The 13,473-nt window shown below is 33.2% G+C and overlaps 1 protein-coding gene across 1 annotated transcript in view; it reads right to left on the bottom strand.

Annotated features, from left to right (window-relative positions):
* The window catches only part of LOC132116318 (SRC kinase signaling inhibitor 1-like), a 44,743-nt gene that overhangs the window by 28,459 nt on the left and 2,811 nt on the right, over positions 1 to 13,473 (bottom strand). The gene's annotated exons all lie outside the window — the stretch shown is intronic.

Here is a 13,473-nt window from a genome sequence, read left to right as displayed (position 1 = left end):
TACAAATAATTTTCAGTAATTGCAATAAAGCTGAAATAAAATGTTTAAAAATTAAATAAAGCAATAATTAAATAAAATCAAAAATTTAATTAAATATTAGATAAAAATTAAATAAAAATTTAGCACAGAGCAACAAAACTATTTTTAATAATAATAATAATAAGTAAATCATAAATTAATAAATAATTTTACCATCACAGGACTGTGATGTAAATGTACGGTACTATAAAAAATAAAATAAAAAATCAAGTAACTGAAAAAAGTGGTGCATGGACATTATTACACAAAAAATAAAATCAATTAATGAAATGGCTTGGCAACTATAAATAAAATAAGTTTAAATTAAAGTACTAAAAATAAATAAATAAATTACAAAAAACTGCTAAAACTAAAATAAAACTGAAAATGTAAAAATAAAACCCTATTTAAAATATAAATAAATACTATATTAGTATTAGTACAGACATTTACAGGTACAGTCAGATTATTATTAAATTAAGTTTTAGAAAAGAAAATCTGCTGTGCATCTTTTCATGTAAGTATAGATCATAAATAGAAATTACCGATGTGAAACATCCCAGTATTTGCTAAGGTTTTGAGGGATTTTCGAATATTCCTATGTTGTTGCCAGGTAAGTGAAGAAAATCCACCCAAAAAGTCAAAAGGTTCCATCTTTGAAATTTCAAATATTATGATTACTACATGTCCATTCGTGTTGTAGCAGCATCATGTAGCAGAGTTTGAACAAACCAGTAACCTGAAGAATGAGCAATAATAATAATATTCCTTCCATTAGTGAATATTATTTATTATACCTAAAATGTTAGAGAAAACTGACCCAGTAATATATGAAGCAACTGTGCAGTGACATTCACATAGAGTTAAACCCTGATGTTTTCTCACAGCAGTGTACGATACAGTCATATCTCTCAAAACCAACGGGAGGGAAAACTGATGTGTTAAAGGAGGGAAGAGGAAATCAGGGATGAAGATAAGACGGCGAGATGGTGGGACGGAAATTGTCTGAAGATGGGATAAAGGTTGAACATGATAAAACAGGCAGATGCCTGGCAACCGCGTGCTGATCGGAGAATTATGAGTCGGAGGTTTTGCTGGAGGAAATATAACACAGTGAGCTCTAGCACATGTCAGCCAACAAGCTGTCTGCCCTGTCAAACTGAGAAACACACAGCCATACATCCTCTGGACTCACACACAATAACACAAAATTATGCTGAGAATGACGTCATGCACACAGAAAATCATTATACAACCAAAGAGTCATGCATCTTGCTAATTTTTGCATTTCACTATCACACAGCTACAATATAAGTGCTAAAAAAAAAAAAGGAATACAGAGCAACAAAATTATTTGCAATAATAATAAGTAATAATGAATCATTTTATTTTAACACCACAGGACTATGTACTGCACTCTAATTAATAATAATAATAATAAATATAAATAAAGTAGAGCTGGGCAACAATTAATCATGATTTTTTTGTTTATATAATATATGTGTGTGTACTGTGTACATTTATTATACTTTACTATATAATAAAGTATATATATATATATATATATATATATATATATATATATATATATATATACTTTATTTTAAGGGTTTTCAAAAATAAACAGAACAGACAACACTGTCTCGGACTACACAAGCGGAAATAAATTGTAAAAAATTACATAAATATATATATATAATAATAAAGTAACAAAAAAATGATAATGATAATGTCAATAAATATTTAGTTTACTAGCCAGAAGTACTATAGTAAAAACCTGCAAAACAATCAGCCAAGGTGGCCAGAAAGATGTACAGCTTTAACCTGAGCAGCCACTAGGGGCTGGTTAAATGGTTGACTTGACCAAATTGGATTTTGGATGTGATTAAATAACAAACTTAATAAACAAAAAATATATAATTATAAAAAATAATAAATTAAAAAATAATGTTAATAACTAAAAATGTAATTAATCAATTAATTAATTAAAAAGCAATTAATTGAAAAAAAAACACTATTAAAAATACATTTATGAACTACTTATTAAATAACTAACTAAATAACCAAAAAATACTAAAAATAAAATAAACAAATAAATAAAATAAATATAAACAAACAACTAAATAAAAAAAAGAAAATAGCTTAAAACTAACCTATTACAATTGTAATTAAACATTATTCAAACATATTCAATTAATAATAAATAAATACATAAAACTAAAATAAATAACCTACTAAATAAGTAAAATAAAACAATTTAATAAATACTAAAAAAGGCTATATAAATAAAAATAAAAATATCATTAATAAATATTATTAAAAACAAATAAAATATTATCTTCCCTTTTTGTCCCAGTTTGCAGCTTAAAAAAAATAATGAAAAAATAAATCTGGTCACAAAAACTGGCAACAAAAAAGCTCAGAATTTTTTTTTTATACCTGTTGTGGAGACTCAATAACCACCGTGGAGCCCAAAATAGAGGCTTGAATTAAATAAATACACCCAAAACAACAAAACCCACAGAAGAAATGGCAGATCAAAGGAGAAAACATTATATTATCATACCGCTGGAAGGAAATACAGAGAGAGAGAGAGCGTTTCAGAGTGAGAGGAATGTATTAATCCACAGATAGTCACAGAGACCTTCATATGCTGATCTGCAACAAGAGCATTAAACCTCCTCTACACCAGAACAGCTGTAATTAATGAGATGGACAAGTGGGCGGAGACTTCAACAATTGACCAATGAGAGCAATGAAATTATATTTGAATATTACAAATCATCATAGCCACAAGTTAAAAGGAAATTAATACACTAAAAAGCAAGTAGTCATTACAACATGTGCACTATGTTCCAAGTCTTCTAAAGAGATGTGATACCTAATAAAAGCTGCAAATAACACCATGAAGTAGACAGCTTAAGTAGAAAAGTTAGCACTCATTATATATGGCCTGATGCTGAGAGCACATTGAACTTTCTAGGGACACAAGTCATGTCTGTCAGTGTGTAAACAGTCTCAGCTGGGCTAACACACTTTTTCCCACCAGAAGGCAAGGACAGTGACAAGCAATGTGAGGTGAGCACACAAATACAACCAGACACAGCTCTAATTAACATTTAATGCTAATTACAGATCATTTATTCATTACGCGAGTTGCTCTGGAAGAAACCAACAACTGGGATGGAGTCAAATAAACAACACACCTGCTATAGAGGACACTTACTCAGTATTATTAGGCAGTAAATGCTGTAGAAGTGTATAATACGCAAGTACAATTAGAACTTAATTCTAGGCTAAATAAACTAGTTTTTTATTCCCATTGAAGAAAATGTGGTCCTTGGCTCTGGAAATCTCAAAGCCGGGGATTGCATCTTGATTCCTTGCTCTTTTAACCAGCTTTTTTCTTTTCATTCCACTGCTTGCATCTTGTGTTTTTCAACGCAATATCATATTTCTATGTGAGTGACGTGATTCATTTCTGTTATATATTCAATTATAATATCTAAATAGAAATATTTGTTTAAAAGCAAACAATGCATCAGGTTAAAGTTAAGTTCTACTTGCCGTAAATTACATTTTTGCATCGTTTTGAAGATAATGTGCGTGATAAATTGATTTTTTTAAATGTCTAAGACGCTTTGGATAAAAGTGCCTGGCAAATGCATGAATGTAAAGTATGAATCATGTCTGAAGCATAAATTGCAGGAAATTAGTTATTTTAGCATCGAGATACTGTAGTTTTTATTAATATTCTGGAAATGTTTTTATTTTTTGTTTTAGATAAAATATTTAGTCCTTTTGTTGCATTTTTGCCACTTTTATTAGTTTTTTTATTGTAAATTTGTCTATATATTTTATTTTAGTGAATCAAGATAAACTAATAAAAAATTAGATAAGTTGCCTTAACAACTAGCTAAAATTATTTTTATATAAATTTTATTTCAGTTAAAGTAACACTTTTTTTTGTTTTGATGTTTGTTTGTTTTTGTTTTTTTATGATAATAAAAAAAACTCCAAATATAAGTAATCGCAAAAGAGATACTTGCAATGTAATTGGGAAATAAATGCAATCAAATAATACATAAAGCAAGACATTTCTTACCAAGCTGTATTATAACTATAAAAAAAATAAAATAAATAAAACACCTTCCAGGAGTGACAGGAACAATTACGCCTTGATGGCCACCAGAACCCTCCATCAAAGCTGATGTATGTAATTTCTGTGCCACTGGCTGCACCTAACATAATGATAATAATTATTTCCAAACAGGCTTCCTACTGTATATCAGCCCTTGTGCCCTGCATACATCTGCCAATGTTCAGAAAAATATTATTATTGGTAGTCATACATTCACAGCAGTGGTAGAGACATGTTAAAAACAGGACAACATTTAAACTCATTCGAAGAATTCAAATATTTAAACATTAAATGGTTACACACTTTTAACCTTTAGGCTCATTTTAATACCAGTTGTGACAACCAATCATCGGCTAGCAGAGCCCTCAAAGAACCAATCAGGGCTTGCAGTTTTACATGTGCATTTAGAAGATAACATAACCAGAGCCACAATATTTGCATGGCTAATGACAGGTTTATTAGAAAGCTAGTTCTGTTCTCTCTTTGCTTATTCTCTGTCCTTGGTTATGACTGCAGATATCATGAAATCATCTATAATGACAAATTAACTTGACTAGTGACCACCATGTGTTTGCGTGTGACAGAGTGCACAAAGATTGATCACTGCCCAATTTCAACACTGCTCAGACAGACACATAAAGCAAGTGTGGCATGAGAGGTGTTTGACCCCGGATCCATGGACGCTTCTAAGCAGGTATGAACGATTGGCCACAAGGATTCTGGGAATTCTCACCTGGGGAGCCAGTAAAATGGCCTGGAGACAAGGATTCTGGGAATTCTCACCTGGGGAGCCAGTAAAATGGCCTGGAGATTAATGATCTGTCGTTTAGTGTCAGAAACAGATGAAGGATAATGAAAGCAATAACGGAAAAAGTGAAGCACAGGTACGATTTTGGGGCTCATACAAAGTGGTCCAAAATTTTAAAATGATGTATTCATTTATTATATACAACTAAATATATATAAAATTAAAAACTATTTTATACAAGTGGCATTTCAAATTATTTACATAATATAAATGTCTTATTAATTTAATTTTAGGAAATTATATAAACAAATAAAAATTCAATAAATATTAGAAATAAAATGATAATATAATAAAAAATAAATGTAAAAGAATATAATATAATAATTTTGGATATAATCTGTTAAATTTAAGTAAAATTAAGTTGATTATTAATTTAACTCCAAGAAATTATACAAATTAATAATAATAAAAAAGTAAATACAACAAATAAATTAATTATGATCAAATATAATACTTTTGGAAATAATCTGTATGTTAGGTTATTGGAATCAGTTTTTTTTATACAACTTGCTTATTCATTTAACTGTAGTAAAGTATACAAATTAATACAAAAATAAGTCAATTTAACAAATAATGATATAATATTTCTGGAAGTAATCTGTATAATGCATCTACTACAATTAAAGAAATCAGTTTTGCTTATTTAATGGTAGGAAATTATATGAATGAATAAAAATTGTTAATATTATATAACATAGTATTATTATATAATATAATAAATATAATGTTTCTGGAAATAATCAGTCAGGGGAAAAAATAAGAAATCAAATATTTAACTTGCTTGTTAATTTAACTGAAGGAATGTATATAAACAAATTAAAAGTAAATATATAAAATTTAATTAATAAAAACATGAGAAAGATGATATTGTGTTTTGATTTCTTTTCTAGTCCTGTTTCACGCCTGATTGTAATCTTAGAGCGTAGAATCACCCAGAATCCTTGACCTTATGGGGGCGTGTCCAGTGCTTCTGATTATGACATCGCAACAGAGGTCATCACTTATGGTGACGGTGACCTCGCTGTTAAACACTGTCATGGACACTGTACACACCGTTTGTGTGCCAAAGAGTGAGCAAATGAGCAAAAGAAAGAAAGAAAGAAAGAGGCAATAATAAGGATTATTCATGCTGAGTTTAATAATATGATATCATAGTGCAGATCCGTCATCTACAGGTGTTTAATAAAGCAGTCTGGACTATGCTGGACTTCAATAAGCAGTCCAGCAGCTCACAGTAATAGAGAAGTTCATCTAAAGACTCCCTAACCAGAGAATGAAAATGAAAGAAAATCAGAGAACGTGTGAGAAGCCTAACACTTTTTGACAGCAATTTACTGTGCTGTTACAACATCTGCACCCCAGTGTGTGTGTGTGTGTGTGTGTGTGTGTGTGTGTGTGTGTGTGTGTGTGTGTGTGTGTGTGTGTGTGTGTGTGTGTGTGTTTCACTACTCACTGCTGCGTGTGTGCACTTGGATGGGTGAAATGCAGAGCAAAAATTCAGAGTATGGGTCACTTTACTTGGTCACAAGTCAACTCCTTTCCTACTCTTCAAAGTCTGTGATTAGTAAAATGGTAAAATATTTAAAGAAGTATCTTCTGCTCATCAAAGCTGCACTTATTCAACAGAATGCAGTAAAAACAATAATATTGTGAAATATTATTGCAATTTAAAATAACTTGAATATATTTAAAAATGTGTTTTATTCCAGCGATGCAAAGCTGAATTTTCAGCATCATTACTCCAGTCTTCAGTGTCACACAATCTTTTAGAAATCATTCTAATATGCTGATCTGCTGCTCAGGAAACATTTCTGATTATTATCAATGTTGAAAACAGTAGTGCTGCTTCATATCTGTGACCCTAGACCACAAAACCAGTCATAAGGGTCATTTTTTTAAACTGAGATTGATACATCATATGAAAGCTGAATAAATAAACTTTCCATTGATAGGATAGGACAATATCTGGTCGAGATACAACTGTTTGGAAATCTAGAATCTAAATACTGAGAAAATCAAAAAAGAAATTTATTTGTAATGCATTCTACTAATCAAAAATTAAGTTTTGATATATTAAAACAAGACAAAAATAAGAAGAAAATCACTCTTTGCAATGCAGTTCACAAGTTCCTCACAGGAAATTAGGGCACAAGATATGCATGATCCCAAATTAAAGATACTGAAGTGATGATGTCATGGAGGAAATGAAGATGCAATCATAACTTGAGGCTGATATTTCAGAGTACATGAAACACCTGCTGGAAGGTGAACGTCTGATTAGATATTAATCAGCGTTAGCAGATAATCCAGCGGGACATAAACACACACTGCCTAAGTGGAATAAAAGTCCAACTCCTTTTGCTTGTTATCCAGTGCACACCTTATTACGCACACACCGAACAGGCATGTTGCTTTGGGAAAATAACGAGGAAACTATCTAATTATAAGTATGAGCATTAAATCATCGCGGCAACGGCTGAATGTTAATTAATTTTGCCATGAGGAGAAACCCGTATCACGAAAATCGTCAGCGGACCGAGATTTCACACCAGTAGATTTAAATGAGGCACAAAATCTGACCCCTCGCCACTACGTTTTAATTAACATCTCTCCCTCTGTCTTTCAGGAGTCTCTTGGCAGGGACAGGATTCTGTTTAACCTTTGACCTTGTGACAGACCGCCCACAGGAGGCTCTAAACGGTTAGAGATTGAGGATTGATATTAATGTAGCCGTTCTCAGGGTCAGTCCCCTCATGAGGAACACTGCCGGGTGTCGGAGGACGTGTCTTAACATTCTTTCTGCATGGTTCATCAGCAGTAAAACATGTTACACTGACCTCAGTGTCATCTAGCGATAATGAAAAGCAGATTTAATGGCTGCTTGCAGCAACTGCAAAACTTTTATTTGTAAGCATGCATGTAAAACTGTCGGCATGCATATGCACGTCAAAACCAACATATGCGTGAAAGAATAACAAACATGTCCAGAAGACCGAATCTGGTTAAAAATGCATGCATATTAACCTGTATCCAGCAACGCAGTTTTGGCTGAAGAAAGACCGTATAGAGACCAGAGCTGGGTAGATTACTTTCTAATTGTAATCCTTTACTGATTCCATAATACTTGACAAAAACTGTAGTTATTAATATAATACTTTACATTACACATATTAGGTAATATAATCAGACTACATTTTGATTACTTTTGACCCAACTCATTTATCACATTGATTTAAATTAAAACTGTTAAACGATTAATCGTGATTAATCGTATCCAAAATAAACGTTTTTGTTTACATATATAAATACACACACATGCATGTATATATTTAAGATAAAAATGTTATGTTAGTTTTTATATTAAATATATTTATATATAATATATATTGTATGAATGTGAATGTATACATAATATTTTCAATATATACTGTATGTGTGCGTGTTTATATATATATATATACATAATAAATATACACAGCACACATACATGTATTATGTAAACAAAAACTTTTATTTTGGATGTGATTAATCGTGATTAATCACTTGACAGCACTTATTTAAATAGTACAATCGTTTTATCATATTGATATATAAATACAAAGAAAAAGAAAATATATTAAAAAGGTTACAAATATATAACAAAAAAATTTGGGAATCCCTGCATTAACATATAAATAAGAAGTAACATGAATTTTACATTTTAATGTGTTTGAAAGGCAAAAGCTATGGTCAAAAAACACACTGAATGATAATTCAAATGAAAATGAATGTATTTATCAGTAGTTGATGCAGTGTTGACATGTTAAGATAACACTTCTTAAAACTGAAATGATTTTTTTTGTAAATTCAGTGGTCAAATATTGAATAGCCTCTCAATTTCCTGTGTAATTAATTATAGCCACCTGACTGTAACTATAATATATCATATAATAATAACAGTGACTGGTCTTTGTCTAAATATCCACAAAACTGGAAGACTTTCTAATATAAGTATACAGTTATGATGAAATGATTAGTGCTGGACACAATACCTGAACACACTCCAGCAATTTGAGCGGTGAGTGGATTCAAACTTAAATGCCTCGGATTGGCTGTTGCGCTCAAGAAATCAATAGATATGTCTGTGATTGGCTACACTGCTCAACGCTGCAAAACCACGTTTGAATAGAAATCAATTTCAAGAGCCCCAACCATAGTGCACTAAACAGTTTGCTAAATCTGCAATGAAATGCTTTATTATTGCAGCTTTATCTGAGGGTGCTACTGATTGCTTAGCCCCCTCTAGAACCAGGCCTGTCCTGTTTTTACATAACATCATTACTGTACATTTAACTCCCCAACACTGCTTATGATGTAGTTTTTTTAATGATTTAGTTGCAACACTCTGAATCGGTTTTGGTGAGAATGGTGAGTTTTTAGATGAAAGATTCCGCTGCAAGCAATTGGTTCAATTTTGGAATGAAATCCAACTCAGCATAAAAATATCCAGCCAAATATCTCTATGAACATGAAATATCCTTACAGATACTGGGTAACTATGGGTATTCCTGATGGATCTTTGGACCACATTCTACAGTTCATTATAATTCACAATAACCATGTCTCTTTCTCTAAAAGTGCTTTTTAGCAACTATTTTATATTTAGCATTCCAGTATTCTCATGATTAACAGAAAGATAGTCAAAATTAGCCCTCAGAGCCATTGTCTGTCAATCTTGAAATTCAGAAATGCTTTTATGAAATTCTGGTCCAATAATGTTAAAAACAAAACAAAAAAAGAGAAGAAAATTCAGCATTGTAACAGCTTAGTCTCTATTTCAGGAAAAAAACAAACAAACAAAAACACAAACTACAGGTCTGAAAAAAGTCATAGACAGGCAGAGGTCAAGTAACTCAAATAAAAGGCTACCAAATACAATTCATTTCTTTATACATGTCCAAAAAAAAACTCATGATGCAGCAGTCTTTGTGAAGAGTTATGAGAAAGAAAAAAAAAACACGTGGTTTAGATCTTTTGCCCAGAATTTCTTTCCTAAAAGTAATACAACAATTATTTCCCAGATCGAGAGAACTCAGAGAAAAATCTAACCCAGTGATTATTATCCAAAGTTGTTCATAATGTCAATATTAAACCTTAAAAACATGATTTTGTTCTTTTATGGACTGACAATGACTGTCAAATCAGAGACATTTGCCAGCTAACACTTGAAGACTTCAAATGCCAGTGCAACAATGCTAATTATACTATTACTCACTCAAGAACACACTCCTATATTCTCATTTTACTACACTAATAAAATTTGTTTTAGGAGACACAGAGAAACCAGAGTGAAATCAGAGCAGCAGCGGTCCAACATCATATGAAAGTCTGAATGGCCACATCATCATGACATCATAGCATTAAGAGATGTTTTTTTTTGAGCATGTGTGTGTGAGGTATATGCAAGAGGTCTAGGCGTTTAAAAATACTTGCATGATTCCAGAGGCGTTTAACAGCCAGCAACTTTAAAAATGTCCGGGAAAAGAGAGAATGAGAGAGAGAAAATGATGATGGAGAAGAGAAGCATGCAACCCACTTACTGTAGAGCAGCACCGCTGTAGGGGCCTTCAAAGGAAACTCTGCCCTGATATGAAAATCCATAATCCAAACAGTAATGAGAGAGAAAGAGAGAGAGAGAGAGAGAGAGAGAGAGAGAGAGAGAGAGAGAGAGAGAGAGACAGGGTGAAAATGAAAGAGAGCCGCTGTCTTCCTCTCCACACTGTCTTTTCTGACAAGAATGCAAAGCCTCGCGGGAGGAGAAACTGTCGTGTCAGATAATTGTCTGAACAAAACAAAATATTCAGAAAGAAGGAAGTATGACGCTTGTGTAATATAAATATCCGACCATCCTCTTTCACACTGGTTTAAGACTTTCATCAAGAATATCTAGTGCTGAGCTCTTAAGCATCAAATATTCTTCAATCTTCAGGTTCGTCATTTGAAGAAACTAATAACAGTAGTGAGTATTATACAGGTTTTTTTTTACTTGCCTAAGCTGTTCTGAGTGAATTTTAGCCTGTTGCTATTTGCAGTGGTGTTCAGTCAGCAACAGTTTAACAACTATTCATAACTAAAACACCTATTTTATGAACTGAACTCTTAGTGAATGATGGAATGATCTGAAACCCAAATGAAAGACTGTAAACACTCTCCTCCCTCTTGGCATCTCATCACTTCATATTTGACTGCTTCACCAACAGCGTGACGTTTTAGCGTTTGAAGTGTTCGGCAGCAATAGCTCAGTGTGGGGCTGAATCTCCAGAGACGCAGGTATAAAGACGCTGGAGAGAATTTGCTTTATCTAGGAATAGATGCTGTGAGATTTGTTAAGGGGGAACTGTGCTTTTATGAACGTTTTAGGAAATAAAGCTCAATAGCAGTTTAGATAGATAGATAGATAGATAGATAGATAGATAGATAGATAGATAGATAGATAGATAGATAGATAGATAGATAGATAGATAGATAGATAGATAGATAGATAGATAGATAGGTGTTTGTTGCACATGTGTAGTGCTGTACTGTACAGTGTATTGTATGATGTCACTGGTATGCAGTCATTCTGTTCTGTATTACTGTATTAATAGGCAGTATTGCAGCACTGTGTCTGTGTGCTGAGAGTCAATGCATCACTGTAATCCATCTATCCACGCCGCTGCACATGCGCCTGTCTTCCTAATCCATGCAGTCTACAGGGACCCACAGTAACAGAGCCTGTCTCTCTTCTCCTATCAACCTCTTCCACCCCATCTCTCCTGACACTCATTTAGTCCTTAGCTGACTCCCTCCTCTTCCTTCCTCAGTAGTGAGTGAGCGGCTCTTTAATTCCTATCTCTTCAGCGGGACTCAGGCGGTCACCTCAGCACTAGATAACACTGCAGAGAGCTCATCTGATGCTCGGTGTCTGCACGCGCATGTGTGTGTGTGTGTGTGTGTGTGGTTGGTATGTTCTGGACGGTATCTTGCAAATGTGCTAAATCAAGTGTGAAGCTTTACAGTGTGTGCATTAGAGAGAGAGAGAAAAGCTGTGGTCAGCAAGAGCAAAATTTAAGCATGTCAACCTAATAAAATCATTTACTGAGAGTGCTTTTTCCTGCAAGGTATTGTGTGAACGTGTGTTTTCTGCATGTTTAAATATACAGCTAAGTGATCTTTTTAGAAATCACTTCACTCTTTATCTCAGACCCAATACACATTCTGCCATGCCAGTCTTTTCTAAACACATACTGATGCAATCATGTCACGTTAGACAAAAGCATCAGCCAAACCATAAATGCATTCATCAAACATATACTGAAATTAAAATTAAATTAAATTTATGCATTTAGCAGACGCTTTTATCCAAAGCGACTTACAGTGCATTCAGGCTATCAATTTTTACCTATCATGTGTTCCCGGGGAATCGCACCCCCAACCTTGTGCTTGATAGCGCAGTGCTCTACCAATTGAGCTACAGGAACACTACTAGAAGACTAGAGATAGTAAACAACAAGGTTTCTAAATACAGATGAATGACATGTAAATAAATATATAAATAGTAACAATGTACTTTTATTCAGCAAGGATGCATTACATTGATCAAAAGTGACAATAAAGACAATATTACAAAATATTTATATAAAAAAGTATGTTCTTAATGCACTTATCTCTGAATTAAAATACATTTTTGTACATTTTTGTCTTTAACTGTTGTAGGTTCCAAAATATTGTATTGTTATTTTATATTATATATCTAATAATTTGAATGACGTTAGTAATTATTATGACATTTGTTGTAGATCACACACAGTTAAACTGTGCTTACGCACTCATTACACACTCTTAATAAATGAGGGCCGAGGTCTTTCTCTTTCTTATTCTGTCTTTCCACTGTTATCTCTCTCTCTCTCTCTCTCTCTCTCTCTCTCTCTCTCTCAGAGACACTCAGTCTTACTCCTCTGGGTTCCTAAATCTACTTCCAGCATCAGTTTTTGAAGCTTCATTGACAGAGAGACAGATGTTCATGACATCCCAACAGCAATACATCCGCTTGCTCCTTATTCCTCTTTTTTGCTCCGTCATGCACACACAACTTTTCCTTCTCTCTTTATCTCAGACACCAATTGCACACCGTCCCATGGAGACACAGACGCTGTTGTGATGAGTGAAGCGTTACCATCAGACACGACACGACTCTCTGAGGTATGAGATGTACAATCATCAAACCGTACAAATCAAACAAGAAAACACTTGCTTGGAGCAGCGGGACGAGAACTACAAATATTTTCCCAAGATGTGATGGGCATACGTGTGAAAAGACACGGATGGAGCTGTAAAGATTTTAGGGAGCTTTATGCATTTAAGGATCTAATATTACAATCCAGACATGATGGCAGTCGACCAAGACTTCCATCATCACCTTCTGCCACATATCTGCATCTTAATGCTTTGTATTAGAAAATCGTAACGCTGAAACCGATTCTCATAT

This window comes from Carassius carassius, chromosome 35, assembly GCF_963082965.1.
Source record: "Carassius carassius chromosome 35, fCarCar2.1, whole genome shotgun sequence".
In the NCBI taxonomy this organism is placed as follows: Eukaryota; Metazoa; Chordata; class Actinopteri; order Cypriniformes; family Cyprinidae; genus Carassius; species Carassius carassius.
The sequence above is the reverse complement of the archived record's forward strand: the minus strand, read 5'-3'. Positions and strand labels throughout refer to the sequence as shown.